Below are 21,589 nucleotides of genomic sequence, written 5' to 3' on the forward strand. Positions count from 1 at the left end.
AATAGTAGCTGAACAGGAAAAGAAGTGGTCACATCCAGTCGAAACCTGGGCGGAAGAGCCCACAGCATGAGACGGTGCAGTGGAGACGTCGGCATTGGGGGAATGAGGGAGGATAAGTCCTATGTAAAAGATCTTACCTCCATGGGTTAGAAATTCACTTTAAGCACAATGGACCAGAGTTATCATTACTATGACAGCTCACATATGGCTAAAGTCAATTTTAGCCAAGTCAGATTTATGATCTGCCCTTTAAGACTGTAATAAATGTGGTTTGACGGTAGCAGTTTATCCGTCAGTAAGCAGCTTTACAAAAGTCACACATCTTTACGAAAAAAGTCTCACATCTTTACGAAAAAGTTGCATGTTCTATTAAAAAGTCTCATAAGATAAGCATGGTCCTCACTGGAGTGAAATTGCGCATTTTTTTGTGACTTTTTTGCGACTTTTTAAAAAGTTGCAATAGTAAATCTGCCTAGAGATTCATTTACTTAAGAAAACACACCCACTTTCAGAAAATTGGCGAGCATAGTGCAGAGCAGAAAAAAGTTGCTAATTTTTGCGCAGTTTTAGTGATTGTGCAAAAATTTGCGACTTTTTCACTCCATTATTCTCAAAACCAATGAGAAAATCATGTGTGAGCGCCAACTCATTAGATCCGATAAACAACAACACACATATACGTAAATCACAAAATATTTTATTAATTCATCACATAAAAGACAAAACCATAGACATAGATAAATATATGAATAGCAGCAGTAAAGTGGCAGCACTGCGAATCAGCGCCCCACCAAGGTTCCAATATGGAACTATCCCCCAAGCGCACATCACCTACTAGCCTGAGTAAGCCAAATGGCTAAAGTGAGAAAAATTCTCATACATAGGCCAGGTAGGAAGTGTGGGCTTTCAATGATAATACAATTGTTGCCATGCTAGCTGTATTGTGAATGTGAATGGATGCAGTGTGTGGATGCTCCACCCCAGCAGCAGCTAAATAGCATGCAACATGCATCCAACACATAAGAAATCATAACTCGCATGGGAAACACATATAAGAACAAGTAAAGGGGAACCAACCTTGGGACCTTGGTGAGCGCACCCCTGACGCGCGTTTCGCTCAGCTTCTTCAGAAGGAGCGTGCCTATTCAGCCAAACTACTCCACTTTTAAATCCCACCACAGCTGAGTGATTGTCCTAAACACCTATCACACTATACCTAGCTAATTTGCATGTTAAAGCACCTCCGCCCATCCGCGGCTCAGGCTGTCGGAACCCTGCCATCACCACCACGTCACATCCGCTTCGTCACATCCGCCCAAAACTACGGGCAGGAAGCCCGTCAAGCGCGTCACTTCTGCCCATCCTGTCAGTTGAAAGGTCCGTGCAAGTATGTTAGAACCGTCCCCCATCATATCCTCACGGTCCGTCCTAATCAATACTGGGTCACCAGTCGTCACCCTGGTGGCGGGCATTCCAGGATGCACTACCGCTGCTGTCTACCAAAATATTGTAAACTATAAACTATAACGCCCGTCACCAGACCCAAGGTTCGTTCCCCAATACACAACCTTTGTACTATGTCTGCATATGTCGCTCCCACCATACGGGCACGCAATGGTAAGGGGGGAAGACACGATGGACAATGGTAATGGGGGAAGGGAAGGGGGGAAGAGGAGAAGGAAAGGGGGGGAAGGGGGGGGAGAGAAGAGAAAAAGGGGGGGAATCAATATCAACCAGATTGCTCCATCAAAGAAATGGCGCAAAACTGTTGCCCTCATTCAACCCAAACGGTGTGACTGTGTTTAACAAAAATATCCATTTTGTTTCTTTTTGAGCTAGTATTTTCTTCCAATCTCCTCCTCTTGGGGAGATAAGTACACGATCCACACCTCTAATCCTAAGTAATGTACCATCCGAGTTATGTTTCTCTTTAAAATGTCTCGGTAAGGTCTTCAATTGTGTAAGGTCTTGTTCTTCTCTTGCTGCCTCAATGGAGAGGACATGTTCCCTCGCCCTTCTTCTTAACTGCCGGGACGTCAATCCCACATAAATGAGATTACAAGGGCAAATAGCCCAATACACAACGCCAATAGTTGTACACGTAATGGTATGTGTAATCTTGAACACCTTATCCCCTGCCGCATTGTGGAAGTGAGTTGCTCTGTCCATATTGGTACAGGCAACACACTTCCCACATTCTTTGCTCCCCCATGGTGGCCCTTTATTGCCAAACAGCCTTACTTCCTTGCGGACATAGTGGCTGCGGACCAATTGGTCCCGCAGATTTTTAGACCTCCGGAAGGTTATTGAAGCCTGTGGGGGTATCACCTCATGTAGCTGGGGGTCCGATGTTAACATACTCCAATATTTATTTAGCACCGTGTTTACCTCTTTCCACTTGCTGGTGAATCCTGTAATGAACCTGATCTGTTGTGAATCTTGCCGAGTGTGTTGCTTGTGGAGCAGATCACTTCTCTTTGAAAGGCGAACCTGATCTGTTGTGAATCTTGCCGAGTGTGTTGCTTGTGGAGCAGATCACTTCTCTTTGAAAGGCGTGTCTCTTATAGGCCATCTCTATACACCGATTCCCGTACCCTCTCTCTCTGAATCTTCTTCTCAGGTCCTCAGCCTGTGTCTCAAATAGCCCATCCGACGAGCAAATCCTGCGAGCTCGCAGGAATTGCACCACAGGTATACTCTTTATCAGGTTGCCTGGGTGAGACGACCCTGCGTGTAACAATGCATTTACGGAGGTTTCTTTACGGTATAGGTTGGTACCTAGATGGCCATTGGTATCCACCTGGAAAATCACGTCTAAGAACTCGACGTCCGTGCGAGCCACCTTAAAGGTAAGTTTTATATTTTTAGTATTGTTGTTCAATATCCGAATATAGTTCACAAACTCCTCCTCCGTCCCCTGCCAGATAATCAGTATATCATCAATATACCTACCCCAGTATAGCACCTTACTGGACTCTGGCAGGAGACTGGATTGGAGGATGTCCCTCTCCCACAGCCCCAGGAACAGGTTTGCATATGAGGGTGCACATGCTGCCCCCATTGCCGTACCCTGGAGCTGTAGGTAGATGGACCCCTCCAAAAAGGAAAAAATTATGGGTAAGGACGTAGTTGAGAAGGGTTAGAATAAAATTACACTTCTCCTTACCCATAGTCGTGGTCTTCAAAAAGAACTCCGTGGCTTCCAACCCGTCATGATGTTTAATTGACGTATAAAGCGATTCTACGTCGCATGTGGCTATCAGCATGTCAGGTTCGAGATGTATACCCTCCATTTTCCTCAAGATGTCCATCGTGTCTTTTAAATGTGTAGGTAACCCCTCCACCAGCGGCTGTAAAAAATGTTATACACATCCCCTCATATGGTTATAATTGCACCTTGGGTATAGAACACCCATTATTAAACTGTATAGATGCGCTGAGATATCCTGTTATGAATTGATTAATTAGGAATGTACTTTTGATGAAGTATAGTATATTATTGTGTGCTCATCGATTATTGGTGTTCTATGTCAATATTTTGCACCCAGTACAGGGGTTAACCAATCAATTCTTATCTATCTGTTTCCCCTCTTTTACATCTAATGCTGGGAGGATCCGGGTTTATCCCACCCCTGATGATGAGATTGTAATCTTACCATTGCGTGCCCGTATGGTGGAAGCGACATATGCAGACATAGTACAAAGGTTGTGTATTGGGGAACGAACCTTGGGTCTGGTGACAGGCGTTATAGTTTATAGTTTACAATATTTTGGTAGACAGCAGCGGTAGTGCATCCTGGAATGCCCGCCACCAGGGTGACGACTGGTGACCCAGTATTGATTAGGACGGACCGTGAGGATATGATGGGGGACGGTTCTAACATACTTGCTTGTTGTTTATCGGATCTCATGGCGTTATAGAGGCAGCAAGGTCACTGGTTGTAGGCTTGTCTGAAGAGATGGGTTTTTAGGTTTCTTTTGAAGGATTCCACTGTAGGTGAGAGTCTGATATGTTGGGGTATGTTTGGAGCTACCCCAATGTTTACAAGACACAAGATGTAATTGATTTCTTATGGATCTTTGGTATTCTAATGTTTACTATCTGCTATCACTCGGATTTCATATAAGCTCCACTCTATGTACTTAATAGTTCTGTCTAGTGTTGATATGTATGATTCATCATATTGCTGGTCTGTGTACACTTTGTACATTATTTCTAAATTCTATATGCTTTTGTGACAGCTTCACGTATTGTTTACCTATTTGATCTAACAGATTGCTAGCTAAAATGCATTCTGTGCCATATTATACTTAATTACGTAGTGATTTGCCTTTATGTTTCTTTTTTTCACATATGTAATGCACTGTATCAAGTGTTACTTTGCATGGTTAACCATACCGCAAAGAAAGAAAAAAAAAGGGGGTCAGTCAGCACATCCCAAACCGCAGGAGCACATTGCTATGGCAGGGAACAACACTAAAAGACAAAACATGCAATGCGACAACTCACTGCAATATAAAGTACAAAATTGCATAATAATTGCAAGTGCTACACTATAAGTGAGAGATACTTGGCAAATCGTTTTGTACAAAATTATTTGAGCCCGTCTGCCGCACGTCAAGGCGATCTCTGTTAGACGGGTTCCTAACACTAAATTCTACCTGTTAAGTGCCATGACGGCTACCATACACTTCAGGGAGTGTAGGTTCCACCTTGTCTGCCCTATAGGCTGATTTTAATTAGTGTGAGTATATAGTCTGGCCTGCTCCCCCTCACTCACTGAAGCCATTTGGCACCAGGAGTGAGATAGTTTGTGGACCCTCACTGCAGTCTTTGGTGGCCATTTGGCACTGGGAGTGTTGTGGAGTGGGCCGGCATGCATGTTGGTACCTGCACTCATTGGATACAGTGGAGGCCATTTTGGCACCCAAAATGACAGTTATTGAAGCAGACCCAGCATGCATGTGGAACCTACACTCCCTGAAGTGTATGGTAGCCGTCATGGCACTTAACAGGTAGAATTTAGTGTTAGGAACCCGTCTAACAGAGATCGCCTTGACGTGCGGCAGACGGGCTCAAATTATTTTGTACAAAACCATTTGCCAAGTATCTCTCACTTAAAGTGTAGCACTTGTAATTATTATGCAATTTTGTACTTTATATTGCAGTGAGTTGTCGCATTGCATGTTTTGTCTTTTTATGGTTAACCAAGCCCTCAACTCCCACAGAAATTAATGGAGTGAGCTGGTCACTCCACGGAGTACAAGGGCCCCATTCTGCAATTCCAGTTTTGGACAATAGATGGTAGCAGTGTACAAAATGAAATTAGCACAATGTACAATATACACCAATGTGCACTGAAAGTGAAATGTGATTTCATTTTGTTAATTTAAAATACATTTTAAAAAATTAGATCTGTTCACCCTGTCGGATCCGCCCTGCCGCTATTTCGCCGTGCCGCCGCTCTGTCCCCATTGACTATAATGGGGACGGAGGGCAGAGCTCCAGCGCAGCATGGTGAGAGGCCGCTGGACTGAAAAGTCGGACATGCAATACTTTTAGTCTGGCTCCCTTTTGCCGTGCACTGGCATGCTGCACCAGGGCTCCGCCCCCGTCCCTATTATAGTCAATGGGGACAGAGTGGCGGCTCGACGAAATAGCGGCAGGATTGATCCGACAGGGTGAACAGCCTGTCGGATCCGTCCTGCCGCTAGTGTGAAAGTAGCCTAATATTCCCTCATTAATAATTGGCTTCAATGGTGACATGCTGCTTGTGGCCACATCAACACTGAAGCCAGTTATTGGCTGCCGCAGAGCATGTGACCATACCTATGCAGCGATGTAGGGACAATGCAAGGACTAGAACATGGACACAGCGGAGGCACGGTGGAGGAAGGCTGCAGGCATTAGATTGAAGGTACTTATTACAGGAAAACCCCTTTGTTGCCATAAAACTGACCTAGGAAATAAATTACAGTTAATATAATTTGGGCAAACTTTGATGGCTGTAAGGACAATCTTAAAAGGGTTGTCCCACAAAAAATAGTCAAAATTTTTTCGAACCAGCAACTGGATCTGAGCACTTTTGTAATTGCATGTCATTAAGCATTTAGTATAGCTACTGAGTTATTTAGTAAAATGTACTGGTATAGCGCCACCTGCTGTTTGTTTTTTCTTATTTCTCTGTTCTACTTAGGCCTCATGCACACGGCAGTGCCGTTTTTTGGGGTCCGCAAACCGCGGATCTGCAAAAAACGGAAGCCGTCCGTGTTGCCTTCCGCAATTTGAGGAACGGAACTGGTGCTGCCAATATAAATGCCTATTCTTGTCCGCAAAGCGCGGACAAGAATAGGACATGTTATATTTTTTTAGCGGGGCCACGGAACGGAGCCACGGGTGTGGACAGCACACGGAGTGCTGTCCGCATCTTTTGCGGCCAAATTGAAGTGAATGGGTCCACATCCGAGCAGCCAAAACTGCGTCTCGGATGCAGACCCAAACAACAGGCCGTGTGCATGAGGCCTTACTGAGAAGGTCCCTGAGCTGCAGCAGAAAAGACTTGAGCTGTCAGCTTAATATAAAACTAACAGAGCAATTAATGTGGAGATCTCTGGATCTATGTGAGGTACAGGGCTGGTTCTATCTTTGTTGGAAAGAGACTCTCATGTAGTGTATGATGTCTGATTTTCAGGTTTTACATGAATCATGGGATAACCCCTTTAACCCCTTAAGGACACGGCCATATTTCACCTTAAGGACCAGGCCATTTTTTGCAAATCTGACCAGTGTCACTTTATGTGTGAATAACTTTAAAACGCTTTTACTTATCCAGGCCATTCTGATAGTTTGTTCATCACATATTGTACTTCATGACACTGGTAAAATTGAGTAAAAAAAATCATTTTTATTTATAAAAAAATACCAAATTTACAGAAATAAAAAAAAAATGTGCAAATTTCCAAGTTTCAATTTCTCTACTTCTATAATACATAGTAATACCTCCAAAAATAGTTATTACTTTGCATTCTCCATATGTCTACTTCATGTTTGGATCATTTTGGGAATGCTATTTTATTTTTTGGGGATGTTACAAGACTTAGAAGTTTAGAAGCAAATCTTGAAATTTTTCAGAAATTTTCAAAAACCCACTTTTTAAGGACCAGCTCAAGTCACTTTGTGAGGCTTAAATAATAGAAACCACCCAAAAATGGCAAATGGAGATAAAATGTCATCAATTTTAATCCATATTTTCCAGTAACAAAGCAAGGGTTAACAGCCAAACAAAACTCAATCTTTATTGCCCTTATTCTATAGTTTGCAGAAACACCCCATATGTGGTCGTAAACTACTGTACGGGCACACAGCAGGGCATAGAGGGACAGGAGCGCCATGTGGTTTTTGGAAGGCAGATTTTGCTGGACTGGTTTATTTACACCATGTCCCATTTGAAGCCCCCCGATGCACCCCTAGAGTAGAAACTCCATAAAAGTTACCCCAGGGGCTGTGACTATCCTGGATGACGTTAGCTGTCTTCATATCCTGAACCATCTTCTTCACCTGCTGGTATAGAGCTGGAGGCACTGGCCTATATCTCTCTTTGATTGGAGGATGAGTGCCGGTTGGAATAGTGTGCTGTATTAGGCTAGTTTGACCATAGTCCAGAGGGTGTATGCTGAAGACTTGGTGGTGTTCCTTGGCTAAGTCCAGCACACCTTTAATCTGTTCAGCAGAGGTGGTGGCATCTCCAATATGTAGTCCGGCCGACCAGGGCTGCTCAGGCGGGTCTTTGACTGCATCCGCTATTTGAAGCGATTGCTGTGCAGCAGCAGTAGGGGGATCCAGGATGTCTTGCAGACGGACGTGATATAGACTTGCCACTGGATAGTACTTTTTTTAATTCTACAGCTTCATCACTTGGATTGACCAAGAGTATGGGTACATTTCCGCCCGACACAGAGACCAAGCTCCTAGCGGCTAGGATAAGGGGATGATCTCATAGATGCAGGGGTTCCACGAGGGTTGGGTAATTCTGACCTCGGACACCGATGCAAGCCTTGCACCATATCAGGGTCTCTGTTAGAGGCTGGAGTCTAATAGGCTGAGTATCCTTGATGCGAACACAACAGATTTCACCCTGTCGGTTGCTGAATTTTTGTTGAGCAACTAGCACCTTGATGGTCTAGTTTATGATGCGTTGAGTTACACAGGGTGTGGTCAGTAGCGTTTTCTTCAAGGCTTCCAGCACTTCGGTGTAACAGTTGCCGAGTACATTCATCGCCAGGACCACAGGGCAATTGTCATCTTCCGGGACATGGATTATGACTAACCCTTGCTGTGGGAGTTTGATATCTTCAATCTGTAAGGTAGGTTCCTGATAGTATAATATAGGTACTGGTTGGCCATTGGAAGCTATGATGTGGAACCAGGATTCTAGGGGTTGAATCAGCTGGGCTTTGTTCCGGTATGTTTCGAATGCGAATTGACAGATGGTAGTCACTTGAGATCCAGTATCAATTTCCGAGGACTCCAAGCACTCCACTTGACACCATAAATGCCACAGATCTCACGAACTGCCGAAGCTTGGTTGAGGTCTCGCCATCTCCTACCCACCCTGGACCTATGACAAGGCTCAAGGCTCCTAAATCCAGAGAGCAGGGACAGCTCTTACAAGAGCTGTAGTTATAGCCAGGGGAGTATAGCAAATCTTCAGCGTATAGCAATCCCCAGTGTCGATCAGTTACCCAAACACCAGCCTCAACGTGCTAAAGGGTAAAACAGGAACTCTTTATTGAACACACAGCATGACATAGCAGCCAATCATGTACAGTTTAAACACAAAACTAACCCTATTTAACAAACACAATGGCATTGTCTGTGACGCAATTGACAAACACAATGGCATTGTCTGTGACGCAATTAACAAACACACTGGCATTGTCTTTGACGCAATCAACAATGAACATGCAAACAGATATCTTCACCCCCTCCATAATGAATGAATGGGAAGAGGAGACACATGTGATGGGATTATCTCCTGAGTGTATCATAGGAGTCGGCTGCTATTATAATCAACCATCTTAATCCCATCACTAACACAATCAGTGGGAGTCTCAGTGCAGAGTTAACCTGTTTTTTGTTGCTGAATCCACACCATGCCTTTTTATTGGGCAATAGGAAATATGTGGCATATAAATTACACACATAAATCATGGTTCATAGTTCCTTGTAACCCCAAAAGGTCTGAGGGGGTCTCCATAGTTCTCGGTCCATAGTCTGTAGTAAGGAGGCTGGCTCTCAGGCTCCTCCAGCAGCCCCAGTGACTGTTCAGTCCGTCACACAAAACATAAAACATCACTCCATTAATACTAACTTCAACCACGGGGCAGGTGCTCACATATCTAGGCATGAAGGCTGGATCTTTGGGACCTAGTATTCTTCCTCCCGAGGGGCGGTCCTTGGCCTCAGGGGATACCTGTTTAACTGCCAGCAGTCCCTCTCAGTGTGTCCAGGCCTCAGACAAGTTCGGCATACACACTTTCTGGTGTCTCGATACCCGGGATCTGACAACCTACCGGTCGTCCGACATCGATCTTCTCGTGGACCAGGTGTAGGACGGTCTCTTGGTGTAGTAGCTCCTTGGTGTAGTCGCTCTAGCTGCTTCCTCATCCTCTCCATATTCTCAGCTAGGAGGGAGACTTAAGCAGTCTCCCTCCTATCATCTGGGACAAGCCCCAGAGCCCCATACTCAGTTATCTGGCTGTGGGCAGCAGGTCGCAGGACGGGCCATGCCTTCTTGTCTTTAGGAGGTTCAGAATTGTGACTTTTCCACAGGATGCCAATAGCAAGCTCCTTAAAGAACGGGGTATCCGGGTGCTGAACCGACAGCATCTTCAGCTGATGTTTGAGAGGTTCGTCGAGGACACCTTTAATAAATTGCTCTGGTAAAGGGTCTGATCTTGTCCCTCAGCTTCACAGAGATCTATGTGGATAAATGCCCGCAGAGCTTCTTGCAGGGACAGGGCAAAGTCTCTCAAAGTCTCCTTTGACTGCTGTCGCCTCCCATAGAAGCACATCTTAAGCTTGGAGGCGGTCCTAGTTTCAAAGGTGGTACTGAGTCGGTCTAAGATCTGCTCAGCTGTTTTTCGCTCTAGCCGAGGCCAGGACTTGACCTCCCGAAGCTCAGCTCCCTGTAACTGGCCAATCAGGTGTAGGAAATGCAGAGTGGTTTGTTGCAGCCTAAAATGTCTCTTATTGTGTGTCACGGTGCTCCTACATGGATACCGCTGGACCTCAGGCTTTGGCTCCGAAGCAATAAATAGGGGGAATAATTGAAGGATAATAGAATAACTTGAGTCCAGACCTTTAGATGGCGTTCAATGGCAGCTTTACTTGAGTAAACGTTTTTCCAAAACAGGTTTTAGACTTTGTCTTGGTTCCAGCAGGCTTTAGCATGAAACTGGCAGGCAAACTCCACTCTGCTATATCTGTTTCTCTCTGACTCTGCTGTACTGACAGGCTGGCTGTATAACTCAGCTTCTTCTGTATGCTGCACTTCACTTTGAAGTCTGACTCTAGGTTATGCCAGGGAACTTTTTTGCTCTTGGTTCCTGAGGATTTAAGCTTTGGCCTCCATGGCCAGCAGAGCTAAAGGTTCCGGCGTGGGCACATCCAGCAGAGATGTGCCCCTGCACACCCTTCCCTTAGCAGGGGTTAGCTAGACTAACTGGAACTGCTGCCCCACCCTTCTTGCAGGAAGTAAGACTTGCCCACTTCTCTCCAGAGGGGGGTTAGAATGGAATGGTAAGTTTCATTCTATCTAAGTATAGCTCTGCTGTGTTTGCTGTCACCTGCTGGTGAACCAGACACATTACATTTGACCAGTTACATAACATTAGAAATGCACAGTATGGTGGACCTGGAATAAATACATAAGATGACATTATGTTAGACCATTAAGGACAGTAGCAGGGTGTAGGAGTGGTAGCCTTTCTGCACTGCTACCTTCTCACCTCCACTTTCTCTGCCTCCTCCACTGTCCATCTCTACTTCTCTCATTCAGAGTCCTCTTATCCGCTGCTTCTTGCTTTATCCAACCCTCTCTCATATGCCTTTTCTGCCTTCTCAGCTTTCTTCCTCCTGCAGGTTTTTAGGCCTGAAGGAACCACTGATCAGTGTTACACAGGCTGGAATAGGGATCAGCCATGTGGTACTCTGATCCCATTTACAGTACAGTTGTCCACTAAACTGTGCTTGCAGTGCCTGTATTTCATTTTTACAAGAATCTAGAAATGACATAATTTAAGTAGCCAAGGCAAGTAAGGGCCAAATCTATAGCACCTAGACATATGAGCTAGGTCTTGTTTCAAAGCTAAGAATCTAAGTGTATTGCTACATGCTATATAGACTGCTCGAGATATAACTCTTAGAAATCGGTTTGGGAGTAAGAGTTGCAGGTAAAATAGCTGTACATCTTACTCCCGGTTGTATGGCATCTAGCAATGTCTTCCTGGTCTTGTTTTAAAGCCTAAACAGTATTGTACTTGCATTCAGCTACAAAATCCTCACCCCTTCCACCCCCCCCCCCCTTCTCTGCCTTCTCCGCTGTCATCCTACGCTTATCTCATTTAGTGAGCCGCCACTAAGGCCTCCTATTGTCCAAATTTGTATCATTTTTTTTAACCAGAATAAATAACTTGAAATACAAGCATGAAGCAGCCACGGGAGTGCACCCTCACAATGAGATGGTCTGCTTCCTATCACCCTTGGAATATTTTGTCCTGGGGTAATAATGACAGAGAAAGGGTCAACGTCAGTTTATAAAGAATATTCCTGGCTAACACCAAACCCCAGTGTTAGTAATCAATCAGACAGAACCATTTCTAGAGCTACAATAAAGTAGTTGTAAAAGAAAAGAAAACAATAACAGACCTCTTTAACCATTTTATTGAGGAAAATCCCACAAAGGTCTACTGTAGTCCAAGGGTCCACCGTCCAGGACAGGACTGAGCATTGAATTAATTCATTTAGCTCTTAGCCTGGGCTATGAACAGTTACTGTAGTTGTTCTGTGTTCCATCTGGTGGTTGACTAGTAATATTACATGAAAAAAATACATTTAACATGGATAATGCACCACTATGTATCTTTGTATCGTACCACAGATTACATATTTTATCGGAATAATGTGTCACAACTGTCCAAATAAGGAAACCTACATGTGTATGTTTATGTATACTATTCATGTAATTTTCTTGCTGACTAAATTGGTTGTCTCAAAAAAATATATAGAACAAAATCTTTCTTTAGAATGTCCAAATTTTTTAAACTACAGCATATACCTATTGCATATATCATATAGATAAGGCTACTTTCACACTTGCATTGTTAATTCCGGTATTGAGATCCGGCAGAGGATCTCAATGCCGGAATTAAATGTATCCATTTTGATTTTACACATCGGGATGCATCCGTTCCGTTAGGATGCGGTTGTGTGAATTCAAACGGAAAAAAACGGATCTGGCCCTAAATACATTGAAAGTCAATGGGTGATGGATCCAGTTTTTTATTCTCCTAAAAAACAGTTCTGGCACTGAAAATAATGTAAGTCAATGGTGACGGATCCGTTTTTATGACTGGACAGAAAACCTCAGCTTGCAGCGCTACACATCCTGATGCAACCTGAACGGTTCTCTTTCCATTCAGAAAGCATGAGCATTAAATGGAAACGTTTCTTTCCGGTATTGAGATTCTCTGCCGGATCTCAATACCGGAAAACAACATCCCAAGTGTGAAAGTAGCCTAAGCAATGGAACAGAAGAAAGATTAGAGAGTTCTCTTACTATATATATAGAGAGAGAGAGAGATAGTGAGCTGTACAGATTAAAGGGCTTCTCTGGATTTTTATATGAATTGCGTGTCCTTAGGATAGCCCATCAATATCAGATTCGTAGCAGTCCTTTCACCTCCAACGGTCAACTGTTCAGCAGTAAATTGAATGTAGTAAAAGGCGTCAGAACTGCACAGCTCTGTCCATTGTGTATCAAACACGTAGAGACAGAAAAGCTGTGTCTTCCGATACCTTGTGTGACTCAGTGTACGTGGTGCACTGCCCCAAAGAAGGTACAGCTTCAACAATTGACTGTAGTCATAGAATGAACAGGCGGCACTCACCACTGAAATCATCAATCTTCTTTATTCATCAATACGGGTAGAGATAAAAACAGGGCTGGAGCGGACTCGCTTCTCCCAGAGCGCTATGTAGCGAAGACCGTTTTGCGAAACTGAGTTTCTTCCGGCTACTGGCATCATGGCGCTGAATCTGAGCCCTTTTTAAGCGTCATCACGTACAATTAACATAGCAACATATGATGCTACAATTCACATTAAAACCAACACACAATAAGTATTTTACCCAACACACAGCACTACTGAGCTATTAAATAAATGCACTGAGATCGTTCCTCTCATTAAGTCCTAATGCACCTACCGCATCTGAGTGAATTATCCACCTCACTTCCTTTTGGAGCAACAGGCGGTGTCTATCGGCTCCCTGCATCATTGGTGGAACAACCTCAATGCCCGCAAAACTCCAATATCTAATATTTCCCCCATGCCTCATGTGTAGGATATAGCTGGGTGCTACTTTGCCCAGATTGTAGGCTGTAAGCCCAGGAGAGGCATGTTAGAGTAGGCCCCATCTGATGAGAAGCCACCTTGCCGTTCAGTAGATGGGCCCGACATAGTTTTGATCAATTATATGCGCAAAGAGCTTCTAACTGCCCTTGCAGTAAGTATGGCCACCAAGCAGCTTATTTTTTATTTAGTATTTGCTTATATCTTTGTGCAATTGACTAGCAGTGTGCTGTTACCTGTAGTTCTACTAATAACATACTCAACATAGCTGGCCTTGCAGGTAATGAACTGAGTTACCCTGTGATTAACCCCTCCAAGCATGAGGAACTTTTTCTGCTGATTATGACTACAGAACGAGCAGTCACCACACCTGTAGTTTCATATCAGGTTTTCTACTGGTTAACCTATTAGTTGCCTTGTTCTCAACCAAACGACTACTAACTAGTGTATCTTCTAGTGTATGACATCTCTTAAAGGCTACCAATGGTCATTTTGCTCAGTTGCGTAGTGTGAAGAGGGAGGGGGGCGTTGCCCCGGGCGCCAAATTGCAGCAGGCATTTCAAGGAGGGCGACAGGAGCCTATGGCTCCCGTCATTTCCATTCTGCCTCATAGGCTTCAGGACAGACCTAGAATGTATTGGCTTCTTTGAGGGCATGACATCATGGGATCATGTGACTGCTTCCTCCCGCCCCTTACAGACTGCGCCAGATGCAGGAAAATGGCTGTAAGGAGAAGCAGAGCAGGGAGAGTGCAGGCACTTACAGTATGCTGTGGTCAGTGATTTCTGGTGAGGGGTCTGGGGGGTGTATTTTTATGTAGTTTGTAGTGGAGTGTATGAGGGGTGTGAGAGCTGCTAGAAGCTTTTATAAAGTCACCCACAGTTACATTGCTCACCATACAGTACATCCCTTTACATTAGGTATTTTAACTCCATAAGGTGGTTTTGCCTCGTCTGTGCGCTCTCCAGACTGTGAGTTTTGTCTCCTCTATGCCCCCTCCACACAGTGGTAGAGATGAGCGAATTTCAGATTTTGAAATTCGTTTACACTTCGTTTGGTGATAGAAGCAGAATAACTCTATTCAATGATGGAATGCATAACGGAATGCCTTTAGAGGCATTCCGTTATTCCTTCCGTCATAATAGAAGTCTATGGCCTGCAAAATGGATCCGTCCCGTTTCCGTTATGCAGGGGAGTCCTCTTCTGCATAACGGAAATGGGACAGATCCGTTATGCAGGCCATAGACTTCTAATATGACGGAATATTAGATGCCTCTAAAGGCATTCCGTTATGCATTCTACGTCATAGAATTGCGTTATAGTCCATGGTAACGAAATCCATAACGAACTTCTGCTTTTACCACCAAACAAAGCACAAATTTTATAACATGAAATTCGCTCATCCCTACACAGTGGTTTTGCCTCCTCTGTGCCCCCTCCACACAGATTAGAATATATAATGTCCGCCTCTGTATTATTAGTATATATAATAGCCCCCTCTGTATTATTATAATATATAATGGCCCCTGTGTATTATTATAATATATAATGGTCCCTCTGTATTATTATAATATATAATGGCCCCTCTGTATTATTAGTATATATACTAGCCCCCTCTGTATTATTAGTATATATACTAGCCCCCTCTGTATTATTTGTATATATACTAGCCCCCTCTGTATTATTAGTAAATACAGTCAGGTCCATAAATATTGGGACATCAACACAATTGTAACATTTTGGCTCTTTACACCACCACAATGGATTTGAAATGAAACGTACAAAATGTGCTTTAACTGCAGACTGTCAGCTTTAATTTGAGGTTATTTACATCCAAATCAGGTGAACGGTGTAGGAATTACAACAGTTTGCATATGTGCCTCCCACTTGTTAAGGGACCAACAGTAATGGGACAATTGGCTTCTCAGCTGTTCCATGGTCAGGTGTGTGTGTTATTCCCTCATTATCCCAATTACAATGAGCAGATAAAAGGTCCAGAGTTCATTTCAAGTGTGCTATTTGCATTTGGAATCTGTTGCTGTCCACTCTCAAGATGAGATCCAAAAAGCTGTCACTATCAGTGAAGCAAGCCATCATTAGGCTGAAAAAACAAAACAAACCCATCAGAGAGATAGCAAAAACATTTACCTGTGGCCAAAACAACTGTTTGGAACATTCTTAAGAAGAAGAAACGTACCGGTGAGCTCAGTAACATCGGAAGACCACGGAAAACAACTGTGGTGGATGACCGAAGAATTCTCTCCCTGGTGAAGAAAACACCCTTCACAACAGTTGGCCAGACTCTACAAGAGGTAGGTGTATGTGCGTCAAAGTCAACAATCAAGAGAAGACTTCACCAGAGTGAATACAGAGGGTTCACCACAAGATGTAAACCATTGGTAAGTCTCAAAATCAGGAGGGCCAGATTAGAGTTTGCCAAACGACATCCAAAAAAGCCTTCACAGTTCTGGAACAACATCCTATGGACAGATGAGACCAAGATCAACTTGTACCAGAGTGATGGGAAGAGAAGAGTATGGAGAAGAAAAGGAACTGCTCATGATCCTAAGCATACCACCTCATCAGTGAAGCATGGTGGTGGTAGTGTCATGGCGTGGGCATGTATGGCTGCCAATGGAACTGGTTCTCTTGTATTTATTGATGATGTGACTGCTGACAAAAGCAGCAGGATGAATTCTGAAGTGTTTCGGGCAATATTATCTGCTCATATTCAGCCAAATGCTTCAGAACTCATTGGACAGCGCTTCACAGTGCAGATGGACAATGACCCATAGCATACTGAAAAAGCAACCAAAGAGTTTTTTAAGAGAAAGAAGTGGAATGTTATGCAATGGCCAAGTCAATCACCTGACCCGAATCCGATTGAGCATGCATTTCACTTGCTGAAGACAAGACTGAAGGGAAAATGCCCCAAGAACAAGCAGGAACTTAAGACAGTTGCAGTAGAGGCCTGGCAGAGCATCACCAGGGATGAAACCCAGCGTCTGGTGATGTCTATGCGTTCCAGACTTCAGGCTGTAATTGACTGCAAAGGATTTGCAACCAAATATTATAAAGTGAAAGTTTGATTTATGATTGTTATTCTGTCCCATTACTTTTGGTCCCCTAACAAGTGGGAGGCACACATGCAAACTGTTGTAATTCCTACACCGTTTACCTGATTTGGATGTAAATACCCTAAAATTAAAGCTGACAGTCTGCAGTTAAAGCACATCTTGTTCGTTTCATTTCAAATCCATTGTGGTGGTGTATCGAGCCAAATTTTTTAGAATTGTGTCGGTGTCACAATATTTATGAACCTGACTGTATACTAGCCCCCTCTGTATTATTATAATATATAATAGCCCCCTGTGTATTATTATAATATATAATGGCCCTTCTGTAATAGTATATACAGGTCCTTCTAAAAAATTTCATTATTTTCTGTAATGTACTGATAAACATTAGACTTTCATATATTTTAGATTCATTACACACAACTGAAGTAGTTCAAGCCTTTTATTGTTTTAATATTGATGATTTTGGCATACAGCTCATGAAAACCCAAAATTCCTATCTAAAAAAATTAGCATATTATGAAAAGGTTCTCTAAACGAGCTATTAACCTAATCATCTGAATCAACAAATTAACTCTAAACACCTGCAAAAGATTCCTGAGGCTTTTAAAAACTCCCAGCCTGGTTCATTACTCAAAACCGCAATCATGGGTAAGACTGCCGACCTGACTGCTGTCCAGAAGGCCATCATTAACACCCTCAAGCAAGAGGGTAAGACACAGAAAGAAATTTCTGAACGAATAGGCTGTTCCCAGAGTGCTGTATCAAGGCACCTCAGTGGGAAGTCTGTGGGAAGGAAAAAGTGTGGCAGAAAACGCTGCACAACGAGAAGAGGTGACCGGACCCTGAGGAAGATTGTGGAGAAGGACCGATTCCAGACCTTGGGGGACCTGCAGAAGCAGTGGACTGAGTCTGGAGTAGAAACATCCAGAGCCACCGTGTACAGGCGTGTGCAGGAAATGGGCTACAGGTGCTGCATTCCCCAGGTCAAGCCACTTTTGAACCAGAAACAGCGGCAGAAGCGCCTGACCTGGGCTACAGAAAAGCAGCACTGGACTGTTTTTTCGGTGGTCACAGTGGTCCAAAGTACTTTTTTCGGATGAAAGCAAATTTTGCATGTCATTCGGAAATCAAGGTGCCAGAGTCTGGAGGAAGACTGGGGAGAGGGAATGCCAAATGCCTGAAGTCCAGTGTCAAGTACCCACAGTCAGTGATGGTCTGGGGTGCCATGTCAGCTGCTGGTGTTGGTCCACTGTGTTTTATCAAGGGCAGGGTCAATGCAGCTAGCTATCAGGAGATTTTGGAGCACTTCATGCTTCCATCTGCTGAAAAGCTTTATGGAGATGAAGATTTCATTTTTCAGCACGACCTGGCACCTGCTCACAGTGCCAAAACCACTGGTAAATGGTTTACTGACCATGGTATTACTGTGCTCAATTGGCCTGCCAACTCTCCTGACCTGAACCCCATAGAGAATCTGTGGGATATTGGGAAGAGAAAGTTGAGAGACGCAAGACCCAACACTCTGGATGAGCTTAAGGCCGCTATCGAAGCATCCTGGGCCTCCATAACACCTCAACAGTGCCACAGGCTGATTGCCTCCATGCCACGCCGCATTGAAGCAGTCATTTCTGCAAAAGGATTCCCGACCAAGTATTGAGTGCATAACTGAATATAATTATTTGAAGGTTGACTTTTTTTTGTATTAAAAACACTTTTTCTTTTATTGGTCGGATGAAATATGCTAATTTTTTTAGATAGGAATTTTGGGTTTTCATGAGCTGTATGCCAAAATCATCAATATTAAAACAATAAAAGGCTTGAACTACTTCAGTTGTGTGTAATGAATCTAAAATATATGAAAGTCTAATGTTTATCAGTACATTACAGAAAATAATGAACTTTATCACAATATGCTAATTTTTTTAGAAGGACCTGTATTAGTGTGCCTCAACTCTGGTCCTCCTATCTGTCTGGCTCTACCACAGTATTGGGGGGCAGCAGGATAACAGTGTTGAGGTACAAGGAGGGCAGGATGATAGTAAAGTGAGGAATCTAAAAATGTTTTCTGTGAAACTCTGTAGAGACGCAGCTGAAAGAAGGTGTCATAGCGGTCTTATCTTCGAATGAAGACGTTGAGGAAAATCTACATCACAGGAGATGTCACTGGATGGATGAGGTATGTGGTGCAGTATTATACTGTATATTTTGTAGCGATGTATGTAATGTCCATCCACATATCTGTTTCACGGTAGGGTTGGGGGGTGGATTGAGAATATGGCCCACCCTGCCACATCCCGGCCCCAGACTTCAGGTCACACTGTGAGTGTTCTGAAATCTGGGGCCTCACACCCATTTACTACATTATCTGTACTCAGAGAGTTATCACTGAGTTATCTGTGGTGTTACATAGGACTGCAGGTGACATCTACTACATTATCTGTAAAAAGGGGCGAGTCCACATGTTGGGGGGTGGGCGCAATACATGGCTTGCCCCGGGTGCTGGCAACCCACGCTACGCCACTGTTTTTGCTGCAAAATCTTTCAAACTAGGTTTATTTCTGAGTATGTCCCAATTATTGCAAATGACCTGACTAATCAGGTCAGATATTGGACTAAACTTAAATCTGAACGCAAACCTACCTTCACTGCTAGTACTAGGTCCTTTCCTTCTATCTCTCTGAAGAAGTTCCTCCAGCATGTATGACTGTGCTCTATGCATGGCTTTATCCAAGTTCCTCACCGCTTCACAAATCCCTTGTCAATATTGCTGATTCTTCTGAGCCTAATGAACTGCCCATAAGGGACTGACTCCTTAACGCTCCGTGGGTGAACACTGTCGTGGTGTAGGATGGAATTGGTCGCAGTAGGCTTGCGAAAACCTTTAGTAATTAAATCACCATTGCTAATACTGACAAGAACATCAAGAAACTCTAGGGACTCACCCCCAAAATTTGGGGTGAATCTCATGTTCATGTCATTAGTGCAATGTATAAAGGAGATGAACTCCTCACACTGCGCTTGAGTTCCAGACCACACCACGAAAATGTCATCCACGTAGCGTATAAATAACTGTATGCACTTGAGGTAAGGATTGGTGACTGAAAAAACAAACTTATTCGTTGCAAATAGGGATGAGCGAACTCGAACTGTATAGTTCGGGTTCGTACCGAATTTTGGGGTGTCCGTGACACGGACCCGAACCCGGACATTTTCGTAAAAGTCCGGGTTCGGGTTCGGTGTTCGTCGCTTTCTTCGCGCTTTTGTGACGCTTTCTTGGCGCTTTTTGAAAGGCTGCAAAGCAGCCAATCAACAAGCGTCATACTACTTGCCCCAAGAGGCCATCACAGCCATGCCTACTATTGGCATGGCTGTGATTGGCCAGAGCACCATGTGACCCAGCCTCTATTTAAGCTGGAGTCACATAGCGCCGCCCGTCACTCTGCTCTGATTAGCGTAGGGAGAGGTTGCGGCTGCGACAGTAGGGCGAGATTAGGCAGATTAACTCCTCCAAAGGACTTGATTAACTGATCGATCTGCAGCTGTGGATCATTGAGCTGCTGATCCTCAATTGCTCACTGTTTTTAGGCTGCCCAGACCGTTTGTCAGTCACATTTTTCTGGGGTGATCGGCGGCCATTTTGTGTCTTGTGGTGCGCCAGCACAAGCTGCGACCAAGTGCATTTAACCCTCAATGGTGTGGTTGTTTTTTGGCTAAAGCCTACATCAGGGTGAAGCTGTCACACCAAGTGCATTTAACCAGCAATAGTCTGTTCATTTTTTGGCCATATACAAAATCAGGGGCAAGCTGCGCCTGTCACCAAGTGCATTTAACCCTCAATGGTGTGGTTGTTTTTTGGCTAAAGCCTACATCAGGGTGAAGCTGTCACACCAAGTGCATTTAACCAGCAATAGTCTGTTCATTTTTTGGCCATATACTAAATCAGGGGCAAGCTGCGCCTGTCACCAAGTGCATTTAACCCTCAATGGTGTGGTTGTTTTTTGGCTAAAGCCTACATCAGGGTGAAGCTGTCACACCAAGTGCATTTAACCAGCAATAGTCTGTTTATTTTTTGGCCATATCCCAGTCTAATTCTGTCACTAAATCCATACCAGTCACCCAGCGCCTAAATACTAGGCCTCAAATTTATATCCCGCTAAATCTGTCCTTAGTGCTGTAGCTGGGCGAGTTATTTAGTGTCCGTTCAAGCACATTTCTTGTTCTGGGTTGAAATACAATTCCCAATTTAGCAATTTCATAATTTAGTGGTTTCTGCTATATCAGAGCTATTTGAAATCTATCCCTAAAAGGGTATATAATATTCAAGGTGCACATTGGGTCATTCAGAATAACTTCACACACACCCGCTACTGTGTATTTCCAAGTCTAATTCTGTCACTAAACCCATACCTGTCACCCAGCGCCTAAATACTAGGCCTCAAATTTATATCCCGCTAAATCTGTCCCTAGTGCTGTAGCTGGGCGAGTTATTTAGTGTCCGTTCAAGCACATTTCTTGTTCTGGGTTGAAATACAATTCCCAATTTAGCAATTTCATAATTTAGTGGTTTCTGCTATATCAGAGCTATTTGAAATCTATCCCTAAAAGGGTATATAATATTCAAGGTGCACATTGGGTCATTCAGAATAACTTCACACACACCCGCTACTGTGTATTTCCAAGTCTAATTCTGTCACTAAACCCATACCTGTCACCCAGCGCCTAAATACTAGGCCTCAAATTTATATCCCGCTAAATCTGTCCCTAGTGCTGTAGCTGGGCGAGTTATTTAGTGTCCGTTCAAGCACATTTCTTGTTCTGGGTTGAAATACAATTCCCAATTTAGCAATTTCATAATTTAGTGGTTTCTGCTATATCAG

Source organism: Bufo gargarizans, chromosome 2, assembly GCF_014858855.1.
Source record: "Bufo gargarizans isolate SCDJY-AF-19 chromosome 2, ASM1485885v1, whole genome shotgun sequence".
NCBI lineage: Eukaryota > Metazoa > Chordata > Amphibia > Anura > Bufonidae > Bufo > Bufo gargarizans.